Source organism: Bos grunniens, chromosome 5, assembly GCF_055505025.1.
Source record: "Bos grunniens cultivar Pamir isolate PY7600 chromosome 5, Bosgru_T2T1.0, whole genome shotgun sequence".
NCBI lineage: Eukaryota > Metazoa > Chordata > Mammalia > Artiodactyla > Bovidae > Bos > Bos grunniens.
In genome coordinates this window covers 9,676,093-9,688,936 of record NC_141169.1, presented here as the reverse complement: position 1 = coordinate 9,688,936, position 12,844 = coordinate 9,676,093, and the positions used below count along the sequence as shown (strand labels likewise).

Sequence of the window (12,844 nt, the reverse complement as noted above, 5' to 3'; positions counted from 1 at the left end):
CCCCCGTGCCTGCAGAGGCAGCCCTGCTCTAATGAGTACATCTCATTCTGCTCTACCACTTTGCTCTTTCTCAACTTCTGCCTCACCATATTTGGAAATGTCATTCACATTTATATGCAGGCCAGTGCACAAACCAAAATTAATTTAACTCACAATGGCACGTTAATATTATTACTTTTGACACCATGGAAAACTTATTAACTCTAGCTTGTCACAGGCCTCTCAGACTGAATAGTTCAACTACAGCATGGAAAAAAATGTAATCTGAGCTAAAGATTTTCTGGATTGCCAAACATTGTAAAAAGTCAAAATAGTTGAGTTTTGCAATAGTCAGGCTAGGATTAACTGTCTATGAATGGCAAGAAAACCTTGGTCCCATTTTGTTGGACTGCCCTATAAAAATACTTTATGGCACAGGGATTTAGGCTTTATGTATCTTTCCCCTCTATCAACAAATATAGTCTTTGTATTTGAAAGAGGTGGTAGGGAATTTAAGTAACGGTTATTGTATAAGTTATAATAGTTCAAGAGTCTAGAAGGATGAAAATGAGAAAGGAAGCTAGTGTTCATTGCATGATTACTAGCTCTGGGTGTTCTGACATATAGCATCTTGTTACAGTAGTCTGTGATGAGTGTTTTTCTTGCTGAGCTATAATTGACCCAGTGCTACGTTTTGTATTCTCTGTCTTACACAGGAGGAAATGAAAGTGCAGAGAGGTTAGCTGACTTCTCCAAGTTTACACGAACATTAATAGCAGAGGCAGTTAGAACTGAGTTCTATCAAAGACCCTCCTTGATCTGCTACCGTATAAATCAATATGAAATGATAAAATCGTAGGCCTCCCAAAAAATGGACAACCTTTCCTCTGTTTTCCATGAACTGTAGCTTTCATGGTAGTGATTTTACATACATTTTGAATTACTCAAAGCTGGCATTTACAAACAGATCTGACCTTGGCATTGTAAAGGCAATAATAAGGTCAACAAAGTTATAACAAGTTGGCCAAAAACTTCCTTTGTATGGAAAAACCTGAGTGAACTTTTTGGCCAACCCAGTATATTTTTGGTATGAAACTAGGTGCATAACTGTGTTTTTCTTCCCCCCTTGTTAATCACCCAATGTGGTTTGTTGTTGTGCATCTACCAAGAATGAGGGAATATGCTTTTTTTTGTCTTTTAGGCCACAGCACAATTTTTCCCCACCAAGAATGTATATACTAAGTCGCGTCAGTCGTGTCCGACACTGTGCAACCCCAGAGACGGCAGCCCACCAGGCTCCCCCGTTCCTGGGATTCTCCAGGCAAGAACACTGGAGTGGGTTGCCATTTCCTTCTCCAATGCAGGAAAGTGAAAAGTGAAAGTGAAAAGTGAAAGTGAAGTCGCTCAGTCGTGTCCAACTCCTAGCTACCCCATGGACTGCAGCCTACCAGGCTCCTCCGTCCATGGGGTTTTCCAGGCAAGAGTACTGGAGTGGGGAGCCATTGCCTTCTCCCAGAATGTATATATTGTATCATATTCTGTCTGAAACTGTGATTTAGAAAATGACACAGTCAATACTAGGAAGTTCATTTCTTGAGCTTCTGGTAGGCCAGGCAGAAAGTCAAATCTCCTTAGCTGTCAGAGCAGGCCAAAGGTCATGTAGAGAGAAACACATGGTTCAGCCTCCCCCAGACTCAGGCTCCTCCTGCGAAGATACTGAAGTGGGATTCAGATACCACAGTGGGAAATCCATGGGTTCAGTTCAGTTCAGTCATTTAGTCGAGTCAGACTCTTTGCAACCCCGTGAACCGCAGAACACCAGGACTCCCTGTCCATCACCAATTCCCGGAGTTCACTCAAACCCATGTCCATTGAGTCGGTGATGCCATCCAACCATCTCATCCTCTGTCATCCTCTTCTCTTCATGCCCTCAATCTTTCCCAGCATCAGGGTCTTTTCCAATGAGTCAGCTCTTCGCATCAGGTGGCCAAAATACTGGAGTTTCAGTTTCAACATTAGTCCTTCCAATGAACACCCAGGACTGATCTCCTTTAGGATGGATTGGTTGAATCTCCTTGCAGTCCAAGGGACTCTCAAGAGTCTTCAACACCACAGTTCAAAAGCATAAATTCTTTGGTGCTCAGCTTTCTTTACAATCCAACTCTCACATCCATACATGACTTGGAGAAACCATAGCTTTGACTAGATGGATCTTTGTTGGCGAAGTAATGTCTCTGCTTTTTAATATGCTCTCTAGGTTGGTCATAACTTTCCTTCCAAGGAGCAAGTGTTTTCATGGCTGCAGTCACCATCTGTAGTGATTTTGGAGCCCAGAAAAATAAAGTCTGACACTGTTTCCATTGTTTCCCCAATGATTTGCCATGAAGTGATGGAAACAGATGCCATGATCTTCGTTTTCTGAATGTTGAGCTTTAAGCCAACTTTTTCAGTCTCCTCTTTCACTTTCATCAAGAGGCTCTATAGTTCTTATTCACTTTCTGCCATAAGGGTAGTGTTATCTGTATATTTGAGGTTATTGATATTTCTCCCGGCAATCTTGATCCAGTTTGTGCTTCATCCAGCCCAGCGTTTCTCATGATGTACTCTGCATATAAGTTAAATAAGTAGGGTGACAATATACAGCCTTGATGTACTCCTTTTCCTATTTGGAACCAGTCTGTTGTTCCATGTCCAGTTCTAACTGTTGCTTCCTGACCTGCATACAGGTTTCTCAAGAGGCAGGTCAGGTGGTCTGGTATTCCTATCACTTTCCGAATTTTCCACAGTTTATTGTGATCCACACAGTCAAAGGCTTTGGCATAGTCAATAAAGCAGAAATAGATGTTTTTCTGGAACTCTCTTGCTTTTTCCATGATCCAGCGGATGTTGGCAATTTGATCTCTGGTTCCTCTGCCTTTTCTAAAGGCAGCTTGAACATCTGGAAGTTCATGGTTCACATATTGCTGAAGCCTGGCTTGGAGAATTTTGAGCATTACTTTACTAGCGTGTGAGATGAGAGCAATTGTGCGGTAGTTTGAGCATTCTTTGGCATTGCCTTTCTTTGGGATTGGAATGAAAACTGACCTTTTCCAGTCCTGTGGCCACTGCTGAGTTTTCCTAATTTGCTGGCATATTGAGTGCAGCACTTTCATAGTGTCATCTTTCAGTATTTGAAGTAGATCAACTGGAATTCCATCTCCTCCACTGGCTTTGTTCATAGTGATGCTTCCTAAAGCCCACTTGACTTCACATTCCAGGATGTCTGGCTTCAGGTGAGTGATCACACCATCGTGATTATCTGGGTCGTGAAGATCTTTTTTGTATAGTTCTTCTGTGTATTCTTGCCACCTCTTCTTAATATCTTCTGCTTCTGTTAGGGCCCTACCATTTCTGTCCTTTATTGAGCCCAGCTTTACTAAGTTTCATTGCAGTGGAGCAAATCTGCCAATCGCTAGAGTTTCTGGAGGTGACCAGGAGAAGGGAACGAAAAATTGATGGCTACTGAGACTAGAACGCAGCTGGCAGGAAAAATCCATGAGCTTTAAAATTCATGCTGCAGGGAAGCATTTTGAATCAATATGATTCTGTGATGGTATTTCAAAGGTATTGAAAGTTTTTAACAATTTATTTTCTGCCGCGTTAACCCAAGGTATAAGTCTTGATCTTTTTATTTGCCCCATTCCTTTGTGGGACATGGAAACATTCACCATAGAAACTTCTCTTTGCCAGTTAAGATTCTGTTAATGCCATACAGTTTTTTGTAGCTCCTTTCAGATTTATCAGTTTGCCACTGACAAAAGATGTGATATTACACATCTCAGCTGCCACGGAAACACAGCAGGACTGCTCTCTCTGATTTTATATGTTAATCTTGCAATTTCTAATTAAGGGCAAATACTAAATGCTTTTCTGGAATAATCTAGGGGAAGATTTCTGGGGCAGAGTCATTTGGAAAAGGGAAAAGAAGAAAAAACTCATCAGCTGAATATAAATTAAAATGGAAATCCATTTCAGTATGTGGTTATTGCAGCTGGCGGGGGTCTTAAGAGCAGAGAAGTGAATGAAGGAGGGATCATGTGGGTTTACTTTCATATATATATATATATATATGTACACATATATATATATTTTGTAACTCATCATGATAGAGCATTAAGAAAAAAAGCATGTGCGGAAACCAGAACATACTAGACTGAAGTTTAAAAGAGGTGATCATTTGTTACATCAAATGTGCATGAGTGTGTGCATTTTTATTTATACATGTACGTTAAAAATGGGACCCAAAATACCATTTTAGCATCCTAGAACAATCTCATTTTCATAGATCCCCAAATTACTTTCATCCATATACAATTACTTGAAATACCTACAAAACGAGTATGCATGTATATATAAAATTTTATATTTAGCTTTTTCTGCTTCACTTATTAAAGCATTTTTCCATATAATTATGTCTAATGGCTAATATTCTATTAAGTAGCAGTATAATTAGCAATTTCCTTATTTCTGAGCATAGAGCCCATTATAATGTGTGAGTTATAAGTTAAAGCTGGCTTCCATGAATATGAATTTCTATGTGGTATAGACAGGATGGCCAGAGGCTCAGCTTGTTACTGCTCATTTGGAAGAACTCCACTGTGTGAGAGCTCACATCTCTGGGAAAAATATTTTGCTGTGTATAACCTTCATTAAAAATAGATTTTAACCTGGTACTTAAAAAAAAATCTACCTGGTAGAAAAGTCAACATGATATGGCTTTTGTTTTTATTGCATCTGTCTAAGTTTCCACTGAGATATGCTGCCTGTGGGCACTTGCCCAAGAAAAGTTGGCCGGGGGCTGATACATGGAAGCTACTCTGCTAAATCAATTCTCCAGGTCTATCACTGGAGTCCAGAGCTTCAGGACTCGGTTTCTGCTGTTTTTCACTGTCAGAAATTGATGAAAGAGACTAAAAACCGAAGTGCTGATACCATTGTTCGTCAAAGTAATTGCAGAGGGTACGTCCTACAGTGATTCGTCCTATGAAAATGCAGGGAGAGATTAGAAGTTAAAAAAAAAAAAAAGTATGTGTAAGCCTTGATTTAGATTGATGCTACAACTCTTCCTCTTTCATGGCTTTGCTTTTTAAACACCTCCTATGATGAATCACCAGGCTGCTAGATCCCATGAGAGATCACCTTGTTTATCCCCTTACCTTGAAGCAGGATTACAAATCCATGGCCTAATTCTTATTTTTAAAAACCCTCCGGAGAGGTAGGCCCTCTGAGATAGTGTTTCAACACTGCACGCTGCCAGGAGGGTCATCTTTGGTTTCCATGCCGGAAAGCACCTTTTTATTTGGACTTTAGTGGCTTCAGAAGGTCATTCTAAGCTGCCTCAAATGGATATCTTACTCCCAATTAATAGACATTGATTATTCAGTTATTATGAGAGCCCCAAACAGGCAACTAACACAGACGCCACAACTCTGAGACTTGAGGCAAGAGAGGATTGGTTTGGAAGCACAGGGCTGTTTCCCAGTGGCGTCTAGAGAACATGAGTGCATCACACGGATGCAAAACAACATTAACTACTGTTGCTGTTGTTTAGTCACTGAGTCGTGTCCGACTCTTTTGTGACTCCACGGACTGTAGCCCCGCCAGGCTCCTCTGTCCAAGGGATTTCCCAGGCAAAATACTGGAGTGAGTTGCCACTTCCTTCTCCAGGGGATCTTCCCAACCCATGGATCGAAACATTGAGCCACCAGGGAAGCCCAGAATTAAGTATCTTTACTGTTAAACTTGTAACAACAGAGATGATATAAATCTTAGACTTATTCCTTATTTAATCTACATTTTGGGGGACACATATGAATTTAATGAAAGTTGAAATATATGGGACACAAAAAATAATCCAGACAGATGCAGCCTTTTTTAAAAGTAAGAAAATAATCTCAGAATTATTTTAGTAGGAAGAAAAAAGAAGCATAGAAGATGTCAGAAGTTTCCATTCGGGGATCAATTACCCTTAATTTTCACAGTCTGAGAATATGTTTGAATAACTGATATCTGAAACTCTTTGGGGGATTTTTAGCTTACCATGTACAAGTCCTTGTTTAGATGTCCCAGAATTTGAGCTTGGGAAATGAACCATTTGGGTTTTCAGTTCTGAGGCCAAGTGCATGTGATTTTATGTGGAAAGAAGGCACTCAGAAGCATTTTTTTGAGAACATTGGTGGGAGGTTATGCTGAGCATGTCCCAGATGATGCTGGTGGTAAAGAACCTGCCTGTCAATGCAGGAGAAGCAAGAGACACAGGTTTGATCCCTGGGTTGGGAAGATCATCTGGAGGAGGGCATGGCAACCCACTCCTGTATTCTTGCCTGGAGAATCCCGTGGACAAAGCAGGCTGGTGGGCTACAGTCCAGTCCGCAGGGGGTTGCAAAGAGTCAGACACGACTGAATCAACTTAGCACGCATGCACATGCTGAGCATGGCAAGGGAGGTGGGCAGTGGCGGTCACCACATGGGGGCCTGGAGAGAAATAATTCACTACAGCCTCCCTGTTGGGCTCTCTGCCTCTGGTTTCTGCCTTCTGCACTGGCACTCTAATGGCTGGGCAAGCAGCTTCCTGCTCCACTTACAGGAGATCACGCGGTGTCTCGAGCATTATCTTCCTGTAGAAATGACACATGATGAGCTGGGTTTTGCTCCTAGTTACTTAAGTTCTAGCCCAGGGCACTGAATTCATTATGTGCTGAACCTGAGGATTTGAAAGGGGGTTTGATCCTTGTGATTGTGTACTGGGTTTTTCTAAGAAATCATCCCCTGGTGACTTGTACAACAGTACATCCTGGTAAATATTAGTACTTATCTCAGACACAAACCAAAGGCCCCAAACAGCAGCTTGGGCCTAAATCAACCTTGTTAAAATGCAGCTGTGTCTCATCTCTTTTCTGTCTTGAGATTCAGCACTGTGGGATACTGAGTCACAGTCACAGGGATAAACAATGTCCTTTCCTCCACCACACCAAAAAAGGAAGAAACAGAATTCAGACTGCATGTATGCTGTTTAAACAGGCGCCCTTCTGATCCTGATTGCTACTTCAGGAAAACCCTGATCCATTCTTTAAAGGTCACCACCATCACATGCTACATTTCTTCCCTAAGTGAGTTACCAGGGTCCCTTTATACTTGGCTTGAACAATTCCTGACTCCAAACCCCAGGAATCTGATTGTGTAGTCCCTACTTCACATCAGAATTTAAAAATAGAGTAAATAGTAATTAACATGGCTTTTAAGGCAAACTATTTAAATGTCTCGTCCTTACTTCCTAATTATGTGATTTCAGACAAGTTTCTGAGCCACTGTGAGTCTTGATTTCTTCATTTGCATATTTGGCTTAATATGTATACACAAGTGTGTGAGATTTCGTTGAGCTAATGTATTTAATTATTTCAGCTTTAAATTAAATTTGTAAATTGCTTTTTACCTCCCAAGGGAATGGATCAGCAATTAGAATTACAAAGTCAGGTAATTTTCGGACAGAGACCATAAACCAGCAGGTGGAAGATGCTGGATTTGTGTGGGGTGGTGTTGGTGAGAGTCAAGGTCTCTAGAAATCAACTGATGTTCTGATGCAGGAAACCAGGTCTGGCGACTGATATGAGGCTTTGGAATTCATGATTGATGGTGACAACTGCTACTGCTCAGTTATTAAAGGCTAGTTATCTTGATAAAATTCAGACCTAATATACAAGATTTCCAGGAGAAATATCAACAACCTCAAATATGCAGATGAGACCACTCTAATAGCAAAAAAGCAAAGAGGAACTAAAGAGCCTCTTGATGAAGGTGAAAGAGGAGAATGAAAAGCTCTTAGTTTGAACATGGCATCCAGTCCCATCACTTCGTGGCAGATAAATGGGGGAAAAGTGGAAACAGTGACAGACGTTATTTTCCTGGGCTCCAAAATCACTGCAGATGGTGACTGCAGCCACAAAATTAAAAGATGCTTGCTTCTTGAAGGAAAAGCTATGACAAACCTAGACAGAGTATTAAAAAGCAGAGACAACACTTTGCCAACAAAGGTCTACATAGTGAAAGCCATGGTTTTTCCAGTGGTCATGTGTGGTTGTGAGAGTTGGACCATAAAGAAGGCTGAGCACTGAAGAATTGATGCTTTCAAATTGTGCTGGAGGAGACTCTTAAGAGTCGCTCGGACAGCAAGATCAAACCAGTCAATCTTATAGGAAATCAACCCTGAATATTCATTGGAAGGACTAATGCTGAAGCTCCAATACTTCGGCCACCTGATGCAAAAAACCTAATCACTGGAAAAGACCCTGATGCTGGGAAAGATAGAAGGCAGGAAGACAAGGGGATGACAGAGGATGAGATGTGGGATGGCATCACTGACTCAATGGGCATGAGTTTGAGCAAGCTCCAGGAGATAGTGAAGGACAGGAAAGCCTGGTGTGCTGCAGTCCATGGGGTCACACAGAGTCGGATGCTGCTTAGCAACTGAACAACAGCAACATACAAAGTGTTTAAAAGTTGGGCTAAGGTGTATGTGACACGGATTGAGATAATTCACATAAAGATGACAAGAAAATTTCCAGGCAGGAATGCTATGACTTTATTCTTGAAAATATTAAATATTTGGAAGCCATGAAATTAAAAGATGCTTACTCCTTGGAAGGAAAGTTATGACCAACCTAGATAGCATATTCAAAAGCAGAGACATTACTTTGCCAACAAAAGTCTGTCTAGTCAAGGCTATGGTTTTTCCAGTGGTCATGTGAGAGTTGGACTGTGAAGAAAGCTGAGCACCGAAGAACTGATGCTTTTGAACTGTGGTGTTGGAGAAGACTCTTGAGAGTCCCTTGGACTGCAAGGAGATCCAACCAGTCCATTCTAAAGGAGATCGGTCCTGGGTGTTCTTTGGAAGGAATGATGGTAAAGCTGAAACTCCAATACTTTGTCTACCTCATGGGAAGAGTTGACTCATTGGAAAGGACTCTGATGCTGGGAGGGATTGGCGTCAGGAGGAGAAGGGGACGACAGAAGATGAGATGGCTGGATGGCATCACTGACCCAATGGACGTGAGCTTGAGTGAACTCCGGGAGTTGGTGGTGGACAGGGAGGCCTGGCGTGCTGTGATTCATGGGGTGGCAGAGTCGGACATGACTGAGCAAGTCAACTGACTGAAATTGAAAACTGGAAGATAGGCACTTAGTAATCATCTGGTTTTATAAGATGTAGCTCATGCGTTTTCTCTCCCTCTTACTTTTTCTAACAGGTAGAGTTTTGAAATGGAAATCTAGGAGAATCATCGTCTTTCTTTGCATGCTCAGTTGCTCAGTCGTGACTGACTCTTTTTCTATCCCAGGGACCGTAGCTCACTTAGCTCCTCTGTCCTTGGGATTGTCTCAGCAAGAACACTGGAGTGGATATCCATTTCCTCAGCCAGGGGATCTTCCCAGCCCAAGGATTGTACCCGCTTCACTGCAGGCAGATTCTTTACTGCTGAGCCACCAGGGGAGCCCAGGAAAATGGTCAGTGCCATGTTGCTTGCAGTGCCTCATAAAGGAATCATCCATTTTTGGCAGATTCATTGCTCTTTAAAAATTATTTTGGGAGTGACAAAAAAATTGAGAAACTCTACAGAGCTCAAAGTCTTCCATCTAGGGTGAGAATAAGGAGCTTTTCTTGCTTTGTAATACACAGGGGCTTAGAAAACTCTAAGCAGAAAAAGATACTTTGTTTTACAAAGAAATTTCTCTTTTAAGATGCAAGTATACTTCATTAAACACCCTCTGGACAATGTTTCATTGATCTTTGGCGTCTTAGGGATAGGTACAAGGCAGATGTCCAAATCCAAGTTCGTCATTATACCTGGTATCAGGAAAGGTGATGAAAGAGATGAAAGCAGTTACTTCCTCCTGCTGGAAACTAGTCAGGGGATGGAGTGGAACAGATTGCAAGAGGAGGAATAGAGAGCCTTGAAACAAACATGGGAATCCTATGTGGGTCTGTCCCAGATGAATTGACAGCACAAAAAGACACCCAGAAAGCTGGGGGATGGCTAAGAGGGTTGAGCATAGGGATGGGTGTCGAATCCAGGCAGGCTGTGGCAGCCCTCTCTTTGCATCGTGTAGTGGTGGCCTTGGAGTTGAGAGCATATGAATAAGAGAAAGTGAAAAGTGTCTGCAGAGTGGGTTGTGTGTGCAGACTGAAACATCTTCCCTGTACGGGCCCTGTAACCTTGAGGCTTTGCAGTCAGACCAGGTCTGAAGTTCAGGCTCCCATTAGCTGCATACCCTCGTGCTGTTCCGTTTCTCTGAGTTTCAGCTCTTTGTCTGTCATTTGGGGATACAGAGGGTACCACCCTAGTGTGTCATTGTGAGGAATAAATGAGTGAACACAGTTAACCCAGTGTCTGCCTCATATACCAATTCAATAGATGTGAGTTTAAACACAGTTAAGATAAGTTTATGTTCTACCCCATCTTTCCAAGTAACAGAGCTTGGAAAATGCTGTCTGCCAAAAAGAAAAAGATATCATAATTTCTCCTAAAATTAGGCAATCCTACTGTGACACTCGGGTTCCATAGCCTTGATGTCATGTTCAAACATGGCCTCAGTATAGACAAAGCATCAGTACGATGGTGCTTGGAGAACCAATGACCTCAAAGTACACATATCTCCTCAGATTCTTGGTTAAACATTGGTGTTGATTTTTTAAAAAGATTTTTTTTAATCAAGCAAGCATTTCAAAGGCTGTTGTCTACATTCCCTCTTTGTGATGTAGGCTATCCAAGAATATGTTCAAAATCAAAACATACAACTCCAGACTCTTGACCTATTTAACTATTCTAATCTCACTCTGCTGCACTCAATATGCCAGCAAATTTGGAAAACTCAGCAGTGGCCACAGGACTGGAAAAGGTCAGTTTTCATTCCAATCCCAAAGAAAGGCAATGCCAAAGAATGCTCAAACTACCGCACAATTGCACTCATCTCAGATGCTAATAAAGTAATACTCAAAATTCTCCAAGCCAGACTTCAGCAATGCATGAACCGTGAACTTCCAGATGTTCAAGCTGGTTTTAGAAAAGGCAGAGGAACCAGAGATCAAATTGCCAAAATCCGCTGGATCACGGAAAAAGCAAGAGAGTTCCAGAAAAACATCTATTTCTTCTTTATTGACTATGCCAAAGCCTTTGACTGTGTGGATCACAATAAACTGTAGAAAATTTGGAAAGAGATGGGAATACCAGACCACCTGACCTGCCTCTTGAGAAACCTATATGCAGGTCAGGCAGGAAGCAACAGTTAGAACTGGACATGGAACAACAGACTGGTTCCAAATAGGAAAAGAAGCACATCAAGGCTGTATATTGTCACCCTGCTTATTTAACTTATATGCAGAGTACATCATGAGAAACGCTGATCTGGAGGAAGCATAAGCTGGAATAAAGATTGCCAGGAGAAATATCAATAACCTCAAATATGCAGATGATACCACCCTTATGGCAGAAATTGAAGAGGCACTAAAAAGCCTCTTGATGAAAGTGAAAGAGGAGAGTGAAGAAGTTGCCTTAAAGCTCAACATTCAGAAAACTAAGATCATGGCATCTGGTCTCATCACTTCATGGGAAATAGATGGGGAAACAGTGGAAACAGTGTCAGACTTTATCTTTTTGGACTCGAAAATCACTGCAGATGGTGATTGTAGCCATGAAATTAAAAGATGCTTACTCCCTGGAAGGAAAGTTATGACCAACCTAGACAGCATATTCAAAAGCAGACATTACTTTGCCAACAGAGGTCCGTCTAGTCAAGGCTATGGTTTTTCAAGAGTTGGACTGTGAAGAAAGCTGAGTGTTGAAGAATTGATGCTTTTGAACTGTGGTGTTGGAGAAGACTGTTGAGAGTCCCTTGGACTGCAAGGAGATCCAACCAGTCCATCCTAAAGGAGATCAGTTCTGGGTGTTCTTTGGAAGGACTAATGCTGAAGCTGAAACTCCAGTACTTTGGACACCTTATGCGAAGAGTTGACTCATTGGAAAAGACTCTGATGCTGGGAGGGATTGGGGGCAGGAGGAGAAGGGGACGGCAGAGGATGAGATGGCTGGATGGCATCACTGACTCGATGGACGTGAGTCTGAGTGAACTCTGGGAGTTGGCGATGGACAGGGAGGCCTGGCTTGCTGTGGTTCATGGGGTGGCAAAGAGTCAGACACGACTGAGTGACTGAACTCAACTGAACTGAATCTCACTCTATTTTTACTATCTGACACTGAGATACAATTAAGAATAGACAATTCTGACAGTATGCTGGTTCCTAAAAAACAGTTACCCTCTGCTCTCTTTAAACACTAGCAAATAGAACTTAGGGAAGCACCTTGTCAGAATATTGATTTATACATGTAGAAGCAACATCTTACACTGAAGAGCAGTTGGCTACCTTTTGCTAAACACTCTCTTGCCATATTCCAGAGTGTTTGTGGGTTAGAAAATGAGAAGACATGACTAGGAGTATTTTTCAAACAAAGAAAATTTTTTCCCTTTTAATAGAATTGTCTGTAGGGGCCTCATACTTCACTCACAAATCCTCATCTTTACACTCCAGTGTTATCTGAAGTTCAGAAAATTGTTCTTGCATATAAACTAATCATGTTCCATACAAAAACAAAAATACTGATTTAGAAGGTACTTTCGGAAAGGATGTTGAAAGGAGGGGCTAATTCTAGATGAAGGGCATCATTTCTAAGAACCTTCTTCTCTAAGTGTTTTAAAGACTGTCTGTCCGAGGCTGGGTTCCCTGTGCTCTGGGGCCTCCTCCTGCCCGACGCTCTCCTGCGTTTTCCAGGGTGGGTGC

At 41.8% G+C, this 12,844-nt stretch overlaps 1 protein-coding gene and 1 long non-coding RNA gene across 14 annotated transcripts in view; one reads left to right on the top strand and one right to left on the bottom strand.

Moving 5' to 3' along the window:
- The window catches only part of SYT1 (synaptotagmin 1), a 615,410-nt gene that overhangs the window by 127,422 nt on the left and 475,144 nt on the right, over positions 1–12,844 (bottom strand). The window lies entirely within an intron of this gene.
- LOC147371304 (uncharacterized) overlaps positions 1–12,844 on the top strand; it is a 213,901-nt gene that overhangs the window by 76,757 nt on the left and 124,300 nt on the right. The window contains exon 2 of one of the 9 annotated variants that reach the window (XR_015163447.1): positions 9,351–10,517. The exons of the other annotated variants lie outside the window; for them this stretch is intronic. This is a non-coding gene — a long non-coding RNA (uncharacterized LOC147371304). Of the gene's footprint in view, positions 1–9,350; positions 10,518–12,844 lie in introns of those variants that run through there. 9 annotated transcript variants of the gene reach the window in all.